This window comes from Bufo gargarizans, chromosome 7 (genome assembly GCF_014858855.1).
Source record: "Bufo gargarizans isolate SCDJY-AF-19 chromosome 7, ASM1485885v1, whole genome shotgun sequence".
Taxonomy (NCBI): Eukaryota; Metazoa; Chordata; class Amphibia; order Anura; family Bufonidae; genus Bufo; species Bufo gargarizans.
The window spans coordinates 21603053-21624454 of NC_058086.1; positions in this window are offsets into that span (position 1 = coordinate 21603053).

The window sequence follows — 21402 nt, forward strand, 5'->3', positions numbered from 1 at the left end:
TGTTATTTACATGGGACTGTATGTTGAGGGGTAATGCTATTTATATGGTACTGAATGTTGAAGGCAGCTGTGGGAGGGAGGGATATTATTTCCATGGGATTGAATGTTAAGGGGTAATGTTATTTACCTGGGACTGCATGTTGGAGGTGGCTGGGGAGAGGGGGATTTTATTTACATGTGACTGTATGTGGAAGGTGTCTGGGGGAGGGAGTGATGTTATTTATATGGGACTAAATATTGAGGAGGTGATGTTATTCACATGGGACTGTATGTTGGAAGGGGCAGGAGAGATGGTGTGATGTTATTTACATGGAACTGTATTTTAGAGGGGGCTGTAGATAGAGAGGGATGTTATTTACATGGGACTGTATATTGGAGGGGGCTGGAGAGATGGTGTGATGTTATTTATATGGGACTCTATAGCGGAGGGAGGGAAATCGTGTTATTTACATGGGACTGTATGGTGGAGGTGCTGAGGGATTATAATTTCTGAGGACACAAAACGTAGGACTATAACTACAGGGGGCACTGCAGACGGTATTATAAATATTGGGGGTGCTTCAGGGCAAGCATTATAACAGTAGGGGGCGATATAACTACAGGGGGCACTGCAGGCGGCATTATAAATACTGGGGGCGCTTCAGGGCCAGCATTATACCAGTAGGGGGCCAGTAGGGTGGCGAAACACGCGTTGGGGCATAGGCATCACTTTTGCCTCGGGTACTTCGCTCATCATGGGTAATTAACAATATTTGTCAGTTATATTGTGTTATTTACATGCAATGGTTGTGTGGTTTGTGGGTTTACCATTGGGCCATAATATATGATCTGGTGACTGGATACTTTTTTGACAGACCACTGGTTGCCCCAAACCACCTGCATGCAGTTTTATCTTCACTGTATGTTCATTGACATATTTACTGTGGGCATTTTGTTGTTGTATGTTGCACTAGTGTCTATTGCAGCTAGTAGCTGTGGTCACTTGCACCCCCTTTTTATACACACTTTGATATGCGGACCCTTTGACCTATTTTGTGTCATTTTTTGACTGCATACGTTCCGGCCTGACATTGGTCCCCATTCATGTGTATATTTCAGTTGTACCATCAACTATTATCTTTTTGCACAGTGTTAGTTTTATGTATTCACACTGTGCATTGTGGGGGCTTTTCATACATGTTTTACCCAGCGATATTTACATCATTATCACATTCAGATAAGTACCTGTGCGTTTTCCTCTATCAGGGGTATCAGGAGTGAGGAGATCCAGATATCTTCTCCCTCTTTTCTTTTGTTTTCACCTTGTCCAAAAGTTTTGTATTAATAAAGATTTATAACATATTACATGAGAATATTTTGGTATTATTTATGGGGGCTATTGGGTTGGTTCGGGTAGGCATTACTGGGGGCACTGTGGGGGCATTTTAAATCCAGGGGACATTAGGCGTTCTTATTACTACTGGGGGGCTCTATAGGAAGGATCCGCATTATTTATACTAAGAGCACTATGGGGGTCTTATTAATACTGAGGGGTCTGTAGAGAGCTTTATTACCACTGGGGGAATAATAGAGGGCCTTATTTCTACTGGGGGCTCTGTGAGGGTATTATTAATACTGGAGGGCTCTTCTACTAATGGAGGCACTCTTATGGAGCATTATCACTGTTGGGTCCAGTAGGGGGCAGTAATGAGAGCATTCTAGAAGGGAATTACTATTGGTGGGACTATGAGGAGTACTGTTACTATGGGGGGCACTCATTTTTCTTCAGGATAGTATTTGGGGGTACAGAAAAGTAAGGAAGCTAAGATGTCTGTGCGTCACACTCTGCAGAGACGAGGCGGCTGAGAGAAGTTGTCTGAACTGAATGGAGAAGATGATGACGGAGAAGAACTACATCAGAGGAGATGTCACCTGGGAGGCCCTGGATGTGAAAGGTACGTGCTGCTGTATAGCAAGTACAGCAAAATGTCTTCAGTGCTAGTGTTTGCAGGGGGGGACGGGACGTGGTTGTTAAACTTAGAGAATTGAGCCATATGCATTAGTGCTTGGGCCCCGGATCTTTTGAGACCCTAGCAACGCCCCTGCTCACGGTGCTTATTGTACCCAGCCAGTGGCAGAGAAGAGGGCTTGGGCGGCCCACTGGGATATTTCCCTGTAGGGTCTATGGCCAGTCTGCTCCTGGCCTTTCTGTAGGTAGGTCAGCAGGCTCCCATGTTTAAAAAAAAAAAAAAAAAAAAAGTAGAGCGAAACTCATTAACATAGCTTACCACGCCCACTCCCCCCACCCACCTTTCAGAACTGGATTGAGTGGTATAAAAATACAAAAAGTTGCAAATTTTTGCAAAAATCAGCCCAGAATGTCTCAATATCCCTACTTTGCCACTTTTTGAAGCCAGATTTCCGTGGTGCAGGGCGTGATAAATTCTCCTATAGCCTTTTATTGTAATTCATTATTATAAAGTGACGAGGCCGATTAATTACAAGACATCAGTAGCCATCTAAGCAATTCAATATCTCCTTATATTAATCCTGACCAGAACTATACAACTCCCCCCCCCCCCCCCCCCCCATGTATTTAAAGCATCGTATTCCGCGATCCTAGCGGCAATCTGTCCACCCAAGATATTGGACGTCAGTCCCAAGTTTTAAACCGATCTCCTCTGTAGCAGCCCCCAGTATACACCTATATACCAGTAAATACAGCCATGACCTAGATTCTTGCCTCAACCCCATCGTCTGGCTGCACTACTGAAATGACCCGGGCTTTGTCAATCCCCAGAATAGAAGTAGCTCTGCAGATAAATTATTAAGCAGGGCTGTGTCCACAGCAGCTCGCCTCTGAACGGCTTACACCGACTATTATTTACTGCTGCAAAAGCCCTGGAAGGCGTGGGTATTTTGTGAGCATGACATCATTGATGGTGACCTCTGCTTTCTTTCCTTATGCATATTTTTTATTTATATTTTTTGCTTTCTTGACTGAAGCTAAATCCCGCTGCCTTCCCAGCGCCTAGCATTGTGTACAAGCAGAAACTGCAGATGAGAGGGAATCTTCTCCGGCACAGATGCTGCTGTTTCTATGGGGATGCGAGAGCCAATGAGCTGCCGATGCTGCGGACTGTACTATGATGCTGAGACAAGATGGTGAATTCTACCTCTGCCTCTCATTCATTCCTTCCAGCTGATGCAAAACACGCACACAGGGTGTAGAGGAGCGCGTCAATGACAGCTCGGCTGCAAAAGACCAAAGAAAAACAGCAAAACCCCTCTTTTTGCAATCTTTTCGCTGGTGGTTTGCTTACTCGACCTCGATTTACTCTTGGGCAAGTAGCATCGGCTGTTTTTATTTTTTATTTTTTTTGGGCTTTCTCACAACCGGTCCCCACAGAGGGTTGATAGCACGCAGCCCTTGAAGATGGTTACATCACAGGCTGACTGGTGTATGTCTCTCCACTGAGGACAAGGCTGAATGAGCAGACTGGACTGTAGATTGCAGCACACAAAACGCCTATAGAACCCCCTCCCCGAGATCCGGAACGAACTCATCTTGAACGTGACCGTCCTGACGACATTGAACATGGCATGCCGAAGGTGTTATTTGTGAGTACCTCTCGATATTTTGCATGGCATGAGATTCACGGCAGCCAGTGTCATTGAAATATTCTTGGCGTTCCCCCTTTGAGAGAGATAAACAGTCGGACGTAACGTAGCCTTTTGCTCGAGATTTAAACGAATCACCGGGTTCTGCATATTAATCACGGGGAAGGGGCTGCAGATCTGGGTGGTGGTCTCGGGAATAGTGGAGGAAGCTTTGAAGTGGTGACATTTTCGGGCTCAGTAGAAAATGCATTGTCATAATAAGCCGTAAATTTCCTAAGGGTATAGCCATGAATAGCACTATAGGCTGACCTGCGCCAGCATAACGAATCGAAAGCTCACCGTGCAGCCGTATTAGGGTAGGGGCCGTAGTTACAAGGTTGGTAGTGACATTTTATGGGAGTAATGTCTGGTCCTAATGAGTTGGGTTCCTCTTTTCTGTGCCTCGATGTGATACGTATTTACGGCAGGCGTCTCGCCTGTCAATAGTAAGTTGTGTTTTTACGTACACAGCCGATAACGTCAAAAAGCGGGCAACAGAGTATTCATCTAATCAACGACATCTCCACATAGAAATCAATACCGTAACTGCATTACTTGCTTTTTGGATCCGTGCATCCACGTAAACACGCGAGGCAGGAATAGGTGTCGGAAATTGCATTACAAATTTGAAATATTCATTTTCGAGCACTATGTGCAGCCATTTTGAACGGTAACATGCATCAATGGGGTATTAAGTTACATTTAGCAGATGCTTAATGGACGGTACTTAGGGATGTCGTGGCGGGCTATCGGCATAATATTGTCGGGCAGTGTTAGTATTATTGTTTTGTTGCTATATGACATCAAGTTGGTTTCGACTCCTGACGGCCGTCTATAAAGTGATTCGCCTTCTTTTAAGGTTTCTCAGTGTCCTCTCTTTCGTGACGAGGCAGCCTTCATTATCTGGATTAATTCGCTTGCTGCCCACTTGGCTGAATATTTCATTTTTTTTTGGTATTCCCATATAGAGTTTTGTATTAGTATTAACCTTATGCACCCATCCTTTCCGTGAATATCCATCTCTGCCATCTAGTACATTGGATCCTTTAGCTTTTATCGACTTTTTGTCCGCCTTTCATATAGAAGTGCACAGGGTCACATCCCTGGCGTTACTGCCACACTTAAGGCGGCTTCCATTTTTTAATCATACACAAATACATTTCTATTAAGTCTTGTATGTCAGGATTAGAGCGCAGAGGAATTCCGGAAGGGATTCACAATGTACTCGGTAAATGTCCAGCTTTCAGAGGTTATAATAGTTAGATATGGAAAAGCGTTAAGACCTTTCCTTTCCGTCCATTCATAGTTTCATAATTGTTTATATTATTGCGTTCAGGTATGGAACGATATCCCTAAGTCAGTAAAACTTCAGCTTTTTAGAAATGTTACGTCTAAGGCTACTTTCCCACTGGCGTTTCTGGGTCCGCTTGTGAGATCCGTTTCAGGGCTCTCACAAGCGGCCCAAAACGGATCAGTTCAGCCCCAATGCAATCTGAATGGATAAGAATGCATCAATTTGGCTGCGTTTGGCCTCCGTTGCGTTTTTTAGATGGTCACTGAAACGCAACTTGCAGCGTTTTGGTGACCGTCTGACTATGCGCAGCCAAACAGATCCGTCTAGACTTACAATGTTAGTCAATGGGGACGGATCCGTTTTTCAATGACACAATAATGGTGCAATTGAAAACAGATCCGTCCCCCCATTGGCTTTCAATGTAAGTCAAGACAGATCAGTTTTGACTTTTTTTTACATTAATAATGCAAACGGATCCGTTATTAACGGATACAAGCGTTTGCATTATTGGTGCGGATCCGTCTGTGCAGATACAAGACGAATCCGCACAAAACGCGAGTGTGAAAGTAGCCTAAGAGTAGAACAAATGATATCAGATACATGTGGAATGGATATGTGATGCTGGATATCTCAACAATACACAAGTTGTAGTGTAACCAGTGCCCAAGGACCCCCAGCGATCACAAGAACGAAGGGCCTGTACCCCCTGCAACACCCCTGAAAATAACGGAGCGGCTGGTCGCACATGCGTGCTGCCTGTCTATTAATTTCTTCAGGAATTCCGGAGGAGATAGGTGAGCGCTGTATCTCCGGAACTCCCCTAGAAATGAATGGAGTGGCCATGCGCATATGCAACCGGCCGCTCCGCTCTTTTCAGGGGGGCTGCAGGGGATACAGGGCCCCTGTTCTCGTGATCAGTGGGAGTCCCAGCGGTAGGACCACCACCGATCTAATAGTTATCCTGTGGATAGGGGATAACTTCTAACAACTGGCATACCTCTATAAAACAGTTCTCTACTTTCCTGACTGATATTATATGGTTCTGGTATTTGTGGTTGCCTTTTTTTTGGGATAACTGTACAGAATCATCCTGTCACCGAGTAGCTGTGCCTTAAAAGGATTGTCCAGAATTAGAAAAAACACTGTCACATTGTTTGTGTGTGGTATTGTAGCTCTGCCACATTGACTTCAATGGAGCCAAGCTGCAGTACCAGACACAACCCATGGACAGGGGTGGCACCGTTTTTTTTTTTTTTTATTCTGGACAACCCCTTTAAGCAATCAATTTTTGAACTTAAAGTCAGGTTGATCACGTTGGCTTCTACAGCCAAGAAGCTTACCAAGTACCACACCAACCATAGTCCTAAACACAGATCCCCGCACACCATGAAGCAGCATACCCCACATTTCACACATCCAGGACCCACTTCAGGGGTTCTATATGCCAGCATCAATATGAGGAAAAGTGCAGATGTAGTCAGCAGCATTTTGACCGGAGCTGCTCCAGGATGGTCGCTTTAACGTGATAGTCAGTCAAAATAACAGTGGTTGTAATACGGACTATGTGAAAATGAAGTTCCTGAACCCTGATCTCGGGAGCTGATGCTTACATGTCTCTCATCTGTAAGGATGACTTTATGAACGGTATGCGGCTGCCTACTCAATAGGTCACCATAGCTGTTCATCCTGAGCTTCCTGGTTTCTTAATACAATGCCAGAGTCATAAGAGTACTTAGCAGTAGAAAAAAAAGCAGGTTAAAATGCATTAACCATAGGAATTGTCATCGGTGTGAAATTAGGCGGCAGTTCCTATGGCTGTTGTAATGGCCACCATTAGTAGTTTGTATTTTTGTTAATTTCTTTGCTTGAAATAACTGAATACATATTAAGGGTCCATTCCGACGTCCACAAGTGTTTTGCGGACCGCAAAACACGTATACCGGCTCTGTGCGTTCCCCATTTTTCCGCGGAATGGAACTACGGATGCGGACAACACACTGTGTGCTGTCCTCATCCTTTGCGGCCCCATTGAAATGAATTTTTAAAACTGCAGAACGGATGCGGACCCTGAACTACGGACGTCTGACTGGACCCTAAAGGGGTTGTCACGCCTAGTTCAAATAATAATAATAATGGCCGGCCGGACTGTTTTCAGAGATAAAGAAGACACCAACTCACCTTTCCAGTCATCCACCATTCCAGCAATGCAGGTCCCGGCGGTCCCCATCGGGGAGGAACCATTCATGGTTATGAAACCATTGCAGTCACTCACTGGGCTCAGTGGTCACGTGCATGTCACTAGCATTGGACCACCCTGCTAGAATGGAAGGCGCTTTGAAAGGTGTTTATTTATTTTGAAGACATTCCTGCCAACCATAGGTTTTTTAATTAGGGTACGGCCACGCGGTCAGGTTTCTGCATGCAATTTAGTTGTCAAAACCAGGAGTGAATTCAAAAAAGAGTTGAGAAGTTGTATCTGTCTTTTATACGTTAGGCTACTTTCACACTCACGTTTGGTGCGGATCCGTCATGGATGTGCACAAACGCATCCGTTCAGATAATACAACCGTCTGCATCTGTTCAGAACGGATCCGGTTGTATTATCTTTAACATAGACAAGACGGATCCGTCATGAACTCCATTGAAAGTCAATGGAGGATGGATACGTTTTTGATTGTGCCAGATTGTGTCAGTGAAAACGGACCCGTCCCCATTGACTTATATTGTGTGTCAGGACGGATCCGTTTGGCTCAGTTTCGTCAGACGGACACCAAAAACGCTCCAGAGCAGAATGGAGGTGGAACGGAGCCAAACTGATGCATTCTGAGCGGATCCTTCTCCATTCAGAATGCATTAACAGCAAAACTGATCCGCTTTGGACCGATTGTGAGAGCCCTGAACGGATCTCACAAATGGAAACCAATACGCCAGTGTGAAAGTAGCCTTACCAACTATTTATGATCCACTCCTGATTTTGGCTTCCAAAACTGTATGCAGAAATCTGACAGTGTGGCCGTACCCTTAGGCTGGATGAGATACATTTATTTCCAAGTCATTTTTATCCATTGAGATGCTCTTTAAAAAATGTGGGCAGATGATAGGGCCCACTGGGCATGGAGATGCCCATGGGCATCCATGCTTGTCAAACCAAGTGTGGGTAAACAATTGCTTCTGTCACCCAAGGAGCCAATTGTGTCTGCTACTCCACCCGCTATCCACTAACACGAGCTTCACCAAATGTAGAAAATATAATTGATTACCGAGCAATACGTGATCTGGCACTGAGGACCACTGGACCAGTAGCCACCGTCCTGTCTGACACATTAGATGGTTTGGGAGAACCACTCACTGCAATCCATTTTCCTTACGAGATTACGGATGGTGTTGGTTGATGCATTATAAAGATTATATAAATGAATCTGTTATGCCCCAGGTCTGCCAGTTTGACCTTCTAAAGGGTTTTATAGGTTTAGTAGGATCTTCCCATTAAATAAATACAGTGCACACTTTAATATGCCCTATTGTGATCCTCCATCATGTGGTGGTGTGACTGTGTCACATAACTGCACATACATGAAAAGAGAAGAAACTGCTGGGTGGATCATAATGGGGAATATATAGATGTGTAACTTTTTGCAGTTTAAATTGTTTTTTGTAAACAAAATACGTTCCTTTCCCAGAAATTCCCTTTATTTTAGAGAATTGCTGCTTATCTAGAAGTATCTCCAGTGTTCTGGATACTTTTCCTTACAAAGAGTTTTTTATGATTAGTGTACTATTTTTTTTAAAGGGGTTTTCCCATCTCAGACAATGGGGGCACCTCTGGGACACGCACCTACACTGAGAACAAAGCCCTGAAAGTGTCGGAGGGCACACTGCGCATGCGCAGCCGGCCTCCATTCATTTCTATTAGGTTGACGACAATAGCTGGCTCAGCTATTTCCGTCTGGCTTATAGCAGTGAATGGGAGCAGTGGCCGTGCATGAACAGTGCACTCCCATTTACTTCTATGGGGAGAGCACTTGGTGGTGGCAGGACCTGGGGAAACACTGGGTCCTCCAGCCACCACTTCCCCACTTAGTTCTCAATATAGCGATATGCCTACATTGTCTCAGAGAATACCCCTTTATGATGCAGTAACGACCACATACAGACAGAAAAGAAACAGGCAGTAAATTCGTCGTTTTCTGCTCATTCATCCCTTGATCCCTTTGTGGCATACAATAATGGGGCCCATAGTGAAGATTGAATTGGTTCTCCTCATTGTTAGTGCTATTTTTGCCACTCAGGATGGACAGATTTGGTGTTTGTTCCCCCTCTATGGGAGCACTGCATCCCAACTTTATAACATCTGTTTATCTGTAGAGGGGTGACCTGTATAGATACCACTATTATAGCAGCTATTAAAGGGCATCTGTCAGCAGTTCTGTACCTACAGTATGAAACTGGCTGACCTGTTACATGTGCGCTTGGCAGCTGAAGGCATCTGTGTTGGTCCCATCTTCATATGTGCCCGCTTTAATGAGAAAAATTATGTTTTAATATATGAGCCTCTACGAGCAACAGGGGCGTTGCCGTTACACCTAGAGGCTCTGCTGTCTCTGCAACTGCTGCCCCCTCTTCACTTGACTTTAGAGGTAGTGCGGGCCAGGCGTGATGATATGTTCACTGACTGGCCCTGTCAAAGTGCAGAGGGTGCGGCAGTTTCAGAGACTCTAGGTGTAATGGTAACGGGGTAAGGGGTACAACTGGACGCCTGTACACAGCATGTATTCCCTCTCTTTACAGATATCCATCTTTGATTGTCTTATTTGACATATACATGCCTGATATATCAAGACGCCTGGTACTCTCTTCCTCCCTCTAGACCTCCCAGGAATATCATCTGGTCCAATCTTTTATTCATTTACGTCTTTGTTTGACACCACTTGCTAGACGGATATATCATGGATGCGCCAATATTGCTTGAGCCTCCTCCCGTCTGACATGGTTTCCTTTTTTTCTTCATTGATTTGATTATCTTATTCCATCCACCCCCTGATGATCCCACACCGTGGGGGAAACGCGTTGGGGTTGAACACAGATTAGTTCTGTGACATTACTAATTATCATTATTTGGTGTCTTTGTATTTAAGTAATTGTAGTTTACTGCACCGTGTACCTGTTGGTATTTGACATCAACAGGGCTGCATACACTGTGCACTTCTTGTTTTTGATCCTCTTTGTCCACGCCTACACCAGCCCACCTTATATCTATGGCCTTCTAAAACCATATCTAATAGGGTACATCAGGAGTCGCCAGTCAGGTTCGAGGACAGGGGGCCTCCACCATCAGGAGTCGCCCCTGGGCTTGGGGCCTAGTCTTAGGATTTGCAGTTTAGGGCTATGTAATATATACATTGGCCAATTACTTTGATGGTCTGGTGTACGCCTGGACATTTTTGGACATTTGTGTTTGTCGTAAGTAGTAATAAAATTGATGTATATTTTTGTTAGGGTTACGCTGTAGCTGGACCACAGTAATGGTAACGCTCTCATTGCTCCTAGAGGCTCATTTGCATATATAAAAATAAAAAAAATCTCAGCAATGGAGGCACATTACATGAACATGGGAGCAGCACAGATGTCTTCAGCTGCCAAGTGCACATGTAACAGGTCAGCCAGTGTCATAGGTACAAATCTTCTGACAGATGCCCTTTAAATGCATATTGTACTATATTACACATTAATTATATGTTCTACTTAATAGTGAGTCAAAAGACATTCACCTGACCCTTATGTACTAAATTAAGCTTTATTCGAGATGGCGGTGTTAAAGATGGTAAAAAGATAAGTTAACACACATCATTGGTACAATGCATCATTTTACTGATGAATTGTATAAATTTACATTGATTGTATCTACGATTAGACTGCTTAATATTCACTTACCTGTATACTGTGACTAAAGCAGGGCACAGTGAGTGGATGATGCAGCCCCCTCTTTAGTTATCAGAACCATAGAAAATTATTTCAGGGCAAACGTCATTAGTGCTGCACTCACTGTAAATTTTAATAATTAGCTATTATGCTTTTATATACTATATTTTCCTCTCTGTATAAATTACTACAAATGGAACGTAGCTTTGTCTTGTCGGCTTTGGTGATAGTCTTTCTAATAAGATAATTTCTATAGGAAATCATCAAATGGAATATTAACAGGCTTTCTTTTGTGCTGTTTTAATGCAGAATAATATACATTTTTAAAAGCTCCAGATTAATTCAGGACAAATGCTGGCATATCCTATTATCCTTTTCAGTGGTAATTTTTAAGGCTACGGGCACCTTTGACATGGGAAAAGTGATTTATATATATATATATATATATATCTCTTAGTGGTTATGTTGCGTTAATATGTTGCACTAATTTTCAGACAGCAACCTACTTTGCTTCATTTGTTTTAGGTTTCCGTTTTCAATCTGCTCCTAGTTTATCACGTGGACATGTCCCTCCCAGTAATACTTGCTGGATTTGTGTGCCCAGGATGCTGCTGCCTTCCTTAGCTTTCATGTTTCAGCACAGCTGTATTCGTGGACTGGGTCTCAGGCCCATGAGGGTTCCTTTCTCCCTTGTGCTGACAGTCATTGATTCTGAGGAGTATTTGAATGTGACTTCTCTCGACACTTGTACATAGCCATTGTAATTTACTCCCTGCAAACTGCTTTGTATGTGTTTTTCTTCCCGTCTATAGCTTGTGTGAACTGTGCCCCCTCTCCACACTCTGATCTGCCATGTACAACTTCCTCCCCCTGTGTGCTGCCATCTCTAACACTGAGAAAAAGGGAGGGTGAATGCAGAGAGAACCATCAAAAACAAGAATGGTGATTTGACAGGTGTCAGAAGGTGATGGGCTTATACTCTAAAGAAGCAAAATAATAGAAACGTTTTTATAAAGACTATTCGGAAAGGTGCCTAAATTTGCATTTGGAAGCAAATTAAGAATAAAAAAATATTCCAGGCAAAGCTGCTTATTTAAAACGTAAAAGCAGTTTTACTGTGTAACTAAATGTTCCCTCATCTGCTCTTCTTTATTTAAAGTTTTTATTGAAACAGAATGATTGTATTCATTATGTTAATAGGAACATAGCTTGATGTTCCTTCTACAAATGCTATACTTGTACCTAACTGCTAATTGCCTCAGATGCCATTGTCAATAATGCTCTATCTACATACAGTCAGTTGCAAGAAAAAGTATGTGAACCCTTTGGAATGATATGAATTTCTGCACAAAGAATTAAATGTTACCATATTTTTATTGAACACACCATATAAACATTTACAGTGCAGGTGGAAAAAGTATGTGAACCCCTGGATTCAATAACTGGTTGAACCTCCTTTGGCAGCAATAACTTAAACCAAACGTTTCCTGTAGTTGCAGATCAGACGTGCACAACGGTCAGAAGTAATTCTTGACCATTCCTCTTTACAGAACTGTTTCAGTTCTGCAATATTTTTGGGATGTCTGGTGTGAATCGCTTTCTTGAGGTCATGCCACAGCATCTCAATCGGGTGGAGGTCAGGACTCTGACTGGGCCACTCCAGAAGGCATATTTTCTTCTGTTTAAGCCATTCTGTTGTTGATTTACTTCTATGCTTTCAGTCGTTGTCCTGTTGCAACACCCATCTTCTGTTGAGCTTCAGCTGGTGGACAGATGGCCTTAAGTTCTCCTGCAAAATGTCTTGATAAACTTGGGAATTCATTTTTCCTTCGATGATAGCAATCTGTCCAGGCCCTGACGCAGCAAAGCAGCTTCAAACCATGATGCCCCCACCACCATACTTCACAGTTGGGATGAGGTTTCGATGTTGGTGTGCTGTGCCTCCTTTTCTCCACACATAGTGTTGTGTGTTTCTTCCAAACAACTCAACTTTGGTTTCAGCTGTCCACAGAATATTTTGCCAGTACTGCTGTGGAACATCCAGGTGCTCTTGTGCAAACTGTAAACGTGCAGCAATGGTTTTTTTTGGACAGCAGTGGCTTCCTCTGTGGTATCCTCCCATGAAATCCATTCTTGTTTAGTGTTTTACGTATCGTAGATTCGCTAACAGGGATGTTAGCATATGCCAGAGACTTTTGTAAGTCTTTAGCTGACACTCTAGGATTCTTCTTCACCTCATTGAGTAGTCTGTGCCGTGCTCTTGCAGTCATCTTTACAGGACGGCCACTCCTAGAGAGAGTATCAGCAGTGCTGAACTTTCTCTATTTATAGACAATTTGTCTTACCGTGGACTGATGAACAGCAAGGCTTGTGGAGATACTTTTATAACCCTTTCCAGCTTTATGCAAGTCAACAATTCTTAATCGTAGGTCTTCTGAAAGCTCTTTTGTGCGAGATATCATTCACATCAGGCAATGCTTCTTGTGAAAAGCAAACCCAGAACTGGTGTGTGTTATTTATAGGGCAGGGCAGCTGTAACCAACACCTCCAATCTCATCTCATTGATTGGACTCCAGTTGGCTGACACCTCACTCCAATTAGCTCTTGGAGATGTCATTAGTCAAGGGTTCACATACTTTTTCCACCTGCACTGTAAATGTTTATATGGGGTGTTCAATAAAAACATGGTAACATTTAATTATTTGTGTGTTATTAGTTTAAGCAGACTGTGATTGTCTATTGTTGTGACTTAGATGAAGATCAGATCACATATTATGACCAATTTGTGCAGAAATCCATATCATTCCAAAGGGTTCACATACTTTTTCTTGCAACTGTAACTATTCATAGTGAGAAAGGTCAATCTAGCATACAGTAATTGCAGAACTGAAAATTGTAGTGACATGTCCTTGAGCAATTTCACTTAAAGGGGTTTTCTGGTATCCTCAGGATAGGTCATCAGTATCAACACCCCACACCTCCACCAATCCTCTGTTTCGTCCAACTGCCGGCTTCAGAAACTATAGGGAAGTCTCAGTTTACTGTGTAGTTTCCGGCGGCTGCATACCGCAGTGCAGCTCCCATTCACTTGATGGGCCTACTAATACCTACTGTGTCCGCTGTATAGTTTCTGGCACTAGTGGCTGCCCGAAGAGAGCTGATCAGTGATGGAGCGGGGAGTCGGACTCTCCACCATACTAATATTGATGACCTATTCTTAGGTCTATATCTAAGTGTAAGTAAACCCATTTAAAGATCTCTAATCTATCAGTTTGACCGTCCAAATATAGGGGCGCTATTGTGATATTTACTCGAATGTTGACAAGTGGTTCTTTCTTTCGTACAGTACATGATTCTGCTTATGATCGGTGATGGGGGCAGGAACAGGGTTGAGACTGAACAAAGAATTATGGAGTATGAAATAATCAAACCAGATGGGGAATGTATGGGATTATTACGTTATGTGCTATCTTTGTGCTAGGGTACATTCACTGTTGTTTTTCTGCAATATGTAAATTGCACTATATTTTGATGTAAATAATTTTTGCCATGTTGATCAATGAAATGGGGGCAATATTTACTAGTTTTATTAACGCTATGTGCCATTTTTTTGGTCTAAAGCAGGGATCAGCAACCTCCGGCACTCCAGCTGTTTTGAAACTACAACTCCCAGAATCCCCTGATTTTCAGTTTGCAACCTGCTCTTAGTTTCTCTTGTGGACATGTCCCTCCCAGTAATATGTGCTGGATTTGTGTGTCCAGGATGCTGCTGCCTTCCTTAGCTTTCATGTTTCAGCACAGCTTTATTTGTGGACTGAGTCTGAGTATTAATGAACTGAGCCTCAGGCCCATGAGTGTTCCTTTCTCCCTTGTGCTGACATTGATTCTGAGGAGTATTTGAATGTGGGTACTCTTACTTCTCTCTACACTTGTACATAGCCATTGTGATTTTCTCCCTGCAAACTGCTTTGTATGTTTTTTTCTTCCTATTGTAAGAAGTTACAAGGAATCATCGGTGGATGATAGGTACGTGTCACCGAGGTTCCTGGCCTCAGTAGAGTAAGAGGCGTTTTTTGTGTCAGCAGCAGTTGCTGTTTGACACCTTGATACTTAGTATGGCTGTAATAGCTGATCCGGGACGGCTCTTACTGGGAGTAGTCAAAGTGCTGGGTGGGTGACTACTCCCCATGTTCCATGCCGGGTTTTGTCAGGCATAAAAACCAGCCAGCACTGCCAGGTGGGAAGCATTACCTCCGTCTGACAATGGAGCTCAGGAGGTCTATGTGCTGTGATCTGAGGGTGCTAATGGAGGGATCAGCAAACTCCGGCACTCGAACTGTTCTGAAACTCCAACTCTCAGAATCCTCCTTTCACTTCTGAGTAAGTGTGCATGCTGGGAGCTGTAGTTTCACAGCAGCTGGAGTGCCGAAATTCGCTGATCCCTGGCCCACAAAATACCACGCAAGTGGTGGTATAAAGAAGGCAAACCAGTATAACATGCACCAAATTTATCACATCAAGTGCCTTTGGGATAAATTTGGTGCGTCTTTCGATTGTCAGTCTAAGTTGATGCTAACCTCAGCGTTATCTGGGAATTTTCTATTTTTTAGAGGCCATTCTTAGTTTCATCAGTTTGCGTTGTATCGCAATACTGAAAATGCTAGTAAATGTGTAAGTATGGAGTAATGGTTCATACTTTGGTAAAATGTTTATTCTCTTGATTCTCTATGATGTGTTCTGAAAATAGTCTTCTCCACTTCGGGGACAGAATATGGGATGCGTTCAGGCTGCTAGAACAGACCTGCAGACTTTAATGAGCATACCCCTTGGAGTAAAACAGGAATAGAGCTGTTCCTGGCTTTGGAGTTGTATAGCGGCGGTATCACTCCCTTGAGAGCAAGCAACATTTAGAAGACGTCTATTATAAGATACAAGAGGTTTGTCTGTGTCTGGGCTAGAAATATAGATAGATCAATACTATGTTTTCTTTGTATATAGCTATTATTTCAGAAAAGCAGTGAATTACATGTGCACTATGGTTTTTTTATGGTTCGCTGTATATGATTTATTGCTTGTTGTACTGCCTTTTACATTTACGTATACTGATTTGCTGGTGACCATGATCTGTGTACGAGCATCACTGTGAAAAACATCTAGTGTAAAATAAGGAATTTATTCTAAGTTTAAACCCAGGGAGATATCGCTAAGAAACCGCACAAGCAATCTCACCCGTGAGTCCCATGGGTCCGCAGGTATTTTTGTTTCGCCTATTTTGTTCTTCATCAGGGAACAACAGCAATTTCAATAATGACTCAGTTTAATTAGTAACATAGCAGATGTGCACTCCCAGCCTGCTGCACATAGACTAAATATAACCGCTATATAAAAGCCATACAAGATCTGATCTGTATAGCCATATTGATCAGATAATTGGGAAAAATATCCTTCCTTGCACTGAAAGCTTGATGAGTCTTATGGGAGTTGTAGTACAGCTATAATGTAAATTCCATTGGTTGGCAACTCTTACTATGTTACTCTTATATCCATTTATAGAGCACCAACATATTTTATCACACTCATTAGTTACTGTTGTGTTCACAATCTATATTCCAAATTAACTGGTGTGCTTATGGAGTGTGAGAGAAAGCCTATGCATATTCCATGCAGCTGTTGCTTTTGGTCAGATGTGTACCCAGGTCCCCAGAAAATAGCGATAACCACTGAGCCCCCAAGGTTTTTGCTCATTATTCATCTAACAAAATTTGGGAGCATTGACATTTTAGTAACATTGATATATGGACATATATGTGCCACATATGAGCACTAACTGCCTGTATCGGGTACGATATTGTGCAAGATGCTATGTTAAAGGGGTTGTCCTGTTTCAGTAGGAAACCAAACAACACTCTTGATCCTACTGCAATAAAGAATAGATTGTTACTTACCCAACAGATCCTGCGCCATCGCTCCGATTCTCCAGGGTGCAGTCAGGGGCGGACTTGGAACTTAAAGTGGCCCTGAAAAAAAATTAAAAGTGGCCCCATGTTGTAGGTGGGTCCAACTTGACAGGAGTCATGGTAACACAAGTAGGCAGAGACAACAGAGGTAGGTGGGGTCAGCAATACTGTAGTGCAGCACAACATACCGCCCCAGCAGGAACAAATAATACAGTGCCGCACAACATACTGCCACCCCTGTCACAGTATTCAGCTGTATCACCGTTCTGAGGATGGTGATACAGTTGCGTTCAGGAGGGCACCAGCAGCTGCCGGCCAGGTGCTAAAGTACCTGATGCTCCTAGCAATAAATAATGCTGAGAACATCAGATTGTTATGTACAGTCGGTGGCTATGAGGAGAGCTTGGGCAGCCTCCTGGGCATCAGCGAACCGGGAAGTTTCCCTCTAGGGCAGGGGGGCACAGCCTTTTCTAGTTGGGGGCCACATTGTCAGCCTGAACCAATTCCAAGGGCCGAAAATAAAACTTAAAGGGGTATTACCAACTGAAATGCTATATTTATGCCATATTGAACATACAGTATATAGCATAAATGTCTAGCTACACTTCTAATACTCCCATCTAATGGGAGAATACATGAAAGATACATGTGAGCAGCCAGAAGACATAGACATACATGTCTGTTACCAGATGGTTGGGGCCACACAGAATGGTATCGAGGGCCGCATGTGGCCCACGGGCCACAGGTTGTGCACCCCTGCTCTTGGGTCTATGGCCAGTCCACCCCTGGATGCAGTGGTGACATCACATCAACAACATGTGGCTGCTGCAGTCAATCACTGACCTCAGCAGTGCACTGAAGAGGCCAGTCATTGCCTGTTGTGGTCACCGTTGCAGCCAGGTAAACAATCTGCTAGACACTAGTGGTGGCAGCTTATCCCCTGAGAGAATAAAAGGATCGGGTAAAAAAATTCTGTTCACCCGATCTGCCAGGGAGAGTTGGGAGCTCCTCATAGATTTCAGATTGTAGACCAAACCAGCCATTCTTGTATAGGGCCATTAGATTGTGATTGGGAAATCGTCACAGTGATGCCGAGATGGGTGCAGTGGGTAAGCAGTGTGAGCATCTTCTTTGTAGAGAATGGAACAAACAGGAAGATATTGCTTTTGTTGTCTCCTAGCAGCAATTTATCGTAGCACCCCCTGGTATTAATACACCAGCAAGATGCTGGCACAGACAACAAAAAGACAGTTTATACAAAAAAAGAAAAAAACTAGGAAAACATATAGTATTTTTAGAACTAGGAAATGCCATTAGTTAAGGTCTGAAAGCACCGCAAATTGCTGCAAATAAAGAACAATGACTCAACCTGTTTTGGAAGACGCCGCATACATATTAAAGCCTCACCCATAAATATTTTATGTCGTACCGCTTAGAGGAAATCAGAGGGGGATCCTCCTTTGTCTTTCTCCAAAATCGAGCTCGTCTCTGGGCGCAGAGATTTGTCTTCATGCACTAGTTATTTATTAAGTAAACTAACTTCACCCGTTCTTGGAAGTTTACAAACCGCAGTGTCCTACCGTGAGGGATCGGTGTAAGAGCATCCATTATCCTACAAGATGCTAAGAACAACATATTTAAACAGTTCCGTCAGCATTTCTAGATCGGCCTGGAAGAAAACTAGACATTTAGAATAATAGAAAACGTGAAATGGCTGTACAGAGCTGTACTTGTGTGGACGCCTGGGATCCGTTCCAGAAGAGAAGCATAGATTTACAGGACAAACTATTATAAGGCCTCGGCTACACTGCCACTTTGTGTAGCGCAACTGATTGATTTTGTTTATTGTATGGTCTAGTTGACAATCCTTCTAAACGTACCCTGAATTCCAAAGATTTTTGTGTTAAAGGAGTTATCCAGTAATTAATATTGATGACCTACCTCAGAATAGGTCATCAATATCAGATAGGGCGGGGGTCTGACACCCGGGACACCTACCGATCAGCTGTTAGAAGAGGGTGATGCGCCATAAGCCCCGAGGCCTCTTCCTAGGCCATGTGACATCACCGTATATCGGTCACATGGCCTAGTTGCAGCTCTGCCCCATTGAAGTGAATGGGGCTGAACCGCAATACCAAGCACTACGTACGGCGCTCCCTGTACAGCTGATCCGCCGAGGTGCCGGGACTCAGACTCTCGGCAGTCTGACAATGATGACCTGTCCTGAGGATAGGCCACCATTATATTTACCAGGATAACCCCTTTAAATTCTGGTATGAGGACCCCTACCCCTCATTTTACCTTTATTCTCTTCCTTGTCTATGTTTTTGTGTTGCTATGGGTTGTAGAGCCCACCTTCTAATACATCATAGGGCCAAGGAAATAATGGTGCTGAGCTTTGCTATTCCATAGAGAGAGAGAGAGCTGCAGCAGAAAGGACATGTCTCCTGAGCTGCAGCAGAAAGGACACACCCCCTGGGCTGCCAGCTTGATATAAATCTAGCAAGGCAATTGGAAGAATAAATGGGGACGTCTATGTTGGTTCTAGCTTTGTTAGAATGAGATTGTCATGTACTATATGATGTCTGATTTTCATTGAAGCAATATCTTTTTTACCTTTCTTTGTATGTATTTTATTGTTTCAAAAAAATAACTAATTGGATATATGTTCAGTTATATTTATACGGCCCTCTTAATCCTGCTGATCATGGGAAAGAGGGGCTCAACTAGGCCACAGGATGGAGATGTGCCATTTTACTACGAACGCTCGTTACCGGTGATCTCGCAGTCAGTCGGCCAGTGTAATACAGCCTTTACTCTTCTTAGGCCTCTTTCACATGAACGTAAGGGCTCCGTGCCCGTGCTACGGACCGCATACGGCGCTTTCGCAATACACGGGTCACCAGCCGTGTGCATTCCGCATCACAGGTGCAGACCCATTTACATGAATGGGTCCGGAGATGCGGAAGGGAAACACGGAACTGAACCCCACGGAAGCACTACGGAGTGCTACTGCGGTGTTCCGTTCCGTGCTTCCGTTCCCCAAAAAGATAGAACTTGTTCTATCTTTTTGCGGAACGGACGGATCGCGGACCCCATTCAAGTGAATTGGTCTGCCATCCGCATGCGGCTGCCCCACAGTCGGTGCCCGTGCATTGTGGACTGCAATTTGCGGTCCGCAGCACGGGCACGGAGCCCTTACGTTCATGTGAAAGAGGCCTTAGTCTACGTGTTTTTTTACTGCACAGATTATAGATAAAGATCAGGAACAGTGAATAGCTCACTAATACAAGCTAATTTGAAATGGTATGATATAAAAATAGAGTTTACAAAGGACAGAAATGTATCGGCTCTCGAGAGGATAGGTAAAGTATGATTAGTGGAGGTTCATATCCTAGGATCACCTAGGATTCACTAAAACCAAGACCCCTTTCTAGAGGCATTTGAATGGAGCTGTGGTCACATATGCTCCATAGAGATTGAATAGAATGACTTAAAAATGTATGTTGTGATATGACCCCTTTAACCACTTAAGGACCACAGGTTTATACCCCCCTAGTGACCAGGCCCTTTTTTACAAATCGGCACTCCACAACTTTAGCGGTTTATTGCTCGGTCATGCAACTTACCACTCAAATTAATTTTACCTCCTTTTCTTCTCACTAATAGAGCTTTCATTTGGTGGTATTTCATTGCTGCTGACATTTTTACTTTTTTTGTTATTAATCGAAATTTAACGATTTTTTTGCAAAAAAATGACATTTTTCACTTTCAGTTGTAAAATTTTGCAAAAAAAACGACATCCATATATAAATTTTTCGCTAAATTTATTGTTCTACATGTCTTTGATAAAAAAAAAATGTTTGGGTAAAAAAAAAATGGTTTGGGTAAAAGTTATAGCGTTTACAAACTATGGTACAAAAATGTGAATTTCCGCTTTTTGAAGCAGCTCTGACTTTCTGAGCACCTGTCATGTTTCCTGAGGTTCTACAATGCCCAGACAGTACAAACACCCCACAAATGACCCCATTTCGGAAAGTAGACACCCTAAGGTATTCGCTGATGGGCATAGTGAGTTCATAGAACTTTTTATTTTTTGTCACAAGTTAGCGGAAAATGATGATTTATTTATTTATTTATTTTTTCTTACAAAGTCTCATATTCCACTAACTTGTGACAAAAAATAAAAACTTCCATGAACTCACTATGCCCATCACGAAATACCTTGGGGTGTCTTCTTTCCAAAATGGGGTCACTTGTGGGGTAGTTATACTGCCCTGGCAATTCTAGGGGCCCTAATGTGTGCGTAAGTAGTTTGAAATCAAAATCTGTAAAAAATGGCCTGTGAAATCCGAAAGGTGCTCTTTGGAATGTGTGCCCCTTTGCCCACCTAGGCGGCAAAAAAGTGACACACATCTGGTATCGCCGTACTCAGGAGAAGTTGGGGAATGTGTTTTGGGGTGTCATTTTACATATACCCATGCTGGGTGAGAGAAATATCTCTGCAAAAGACAACTTTTCCCATTTTTTTATACAAAGTTGGCATTTGACCAAGATATTTATCTCACCCAGCATGGGTATATGTAAAATGAC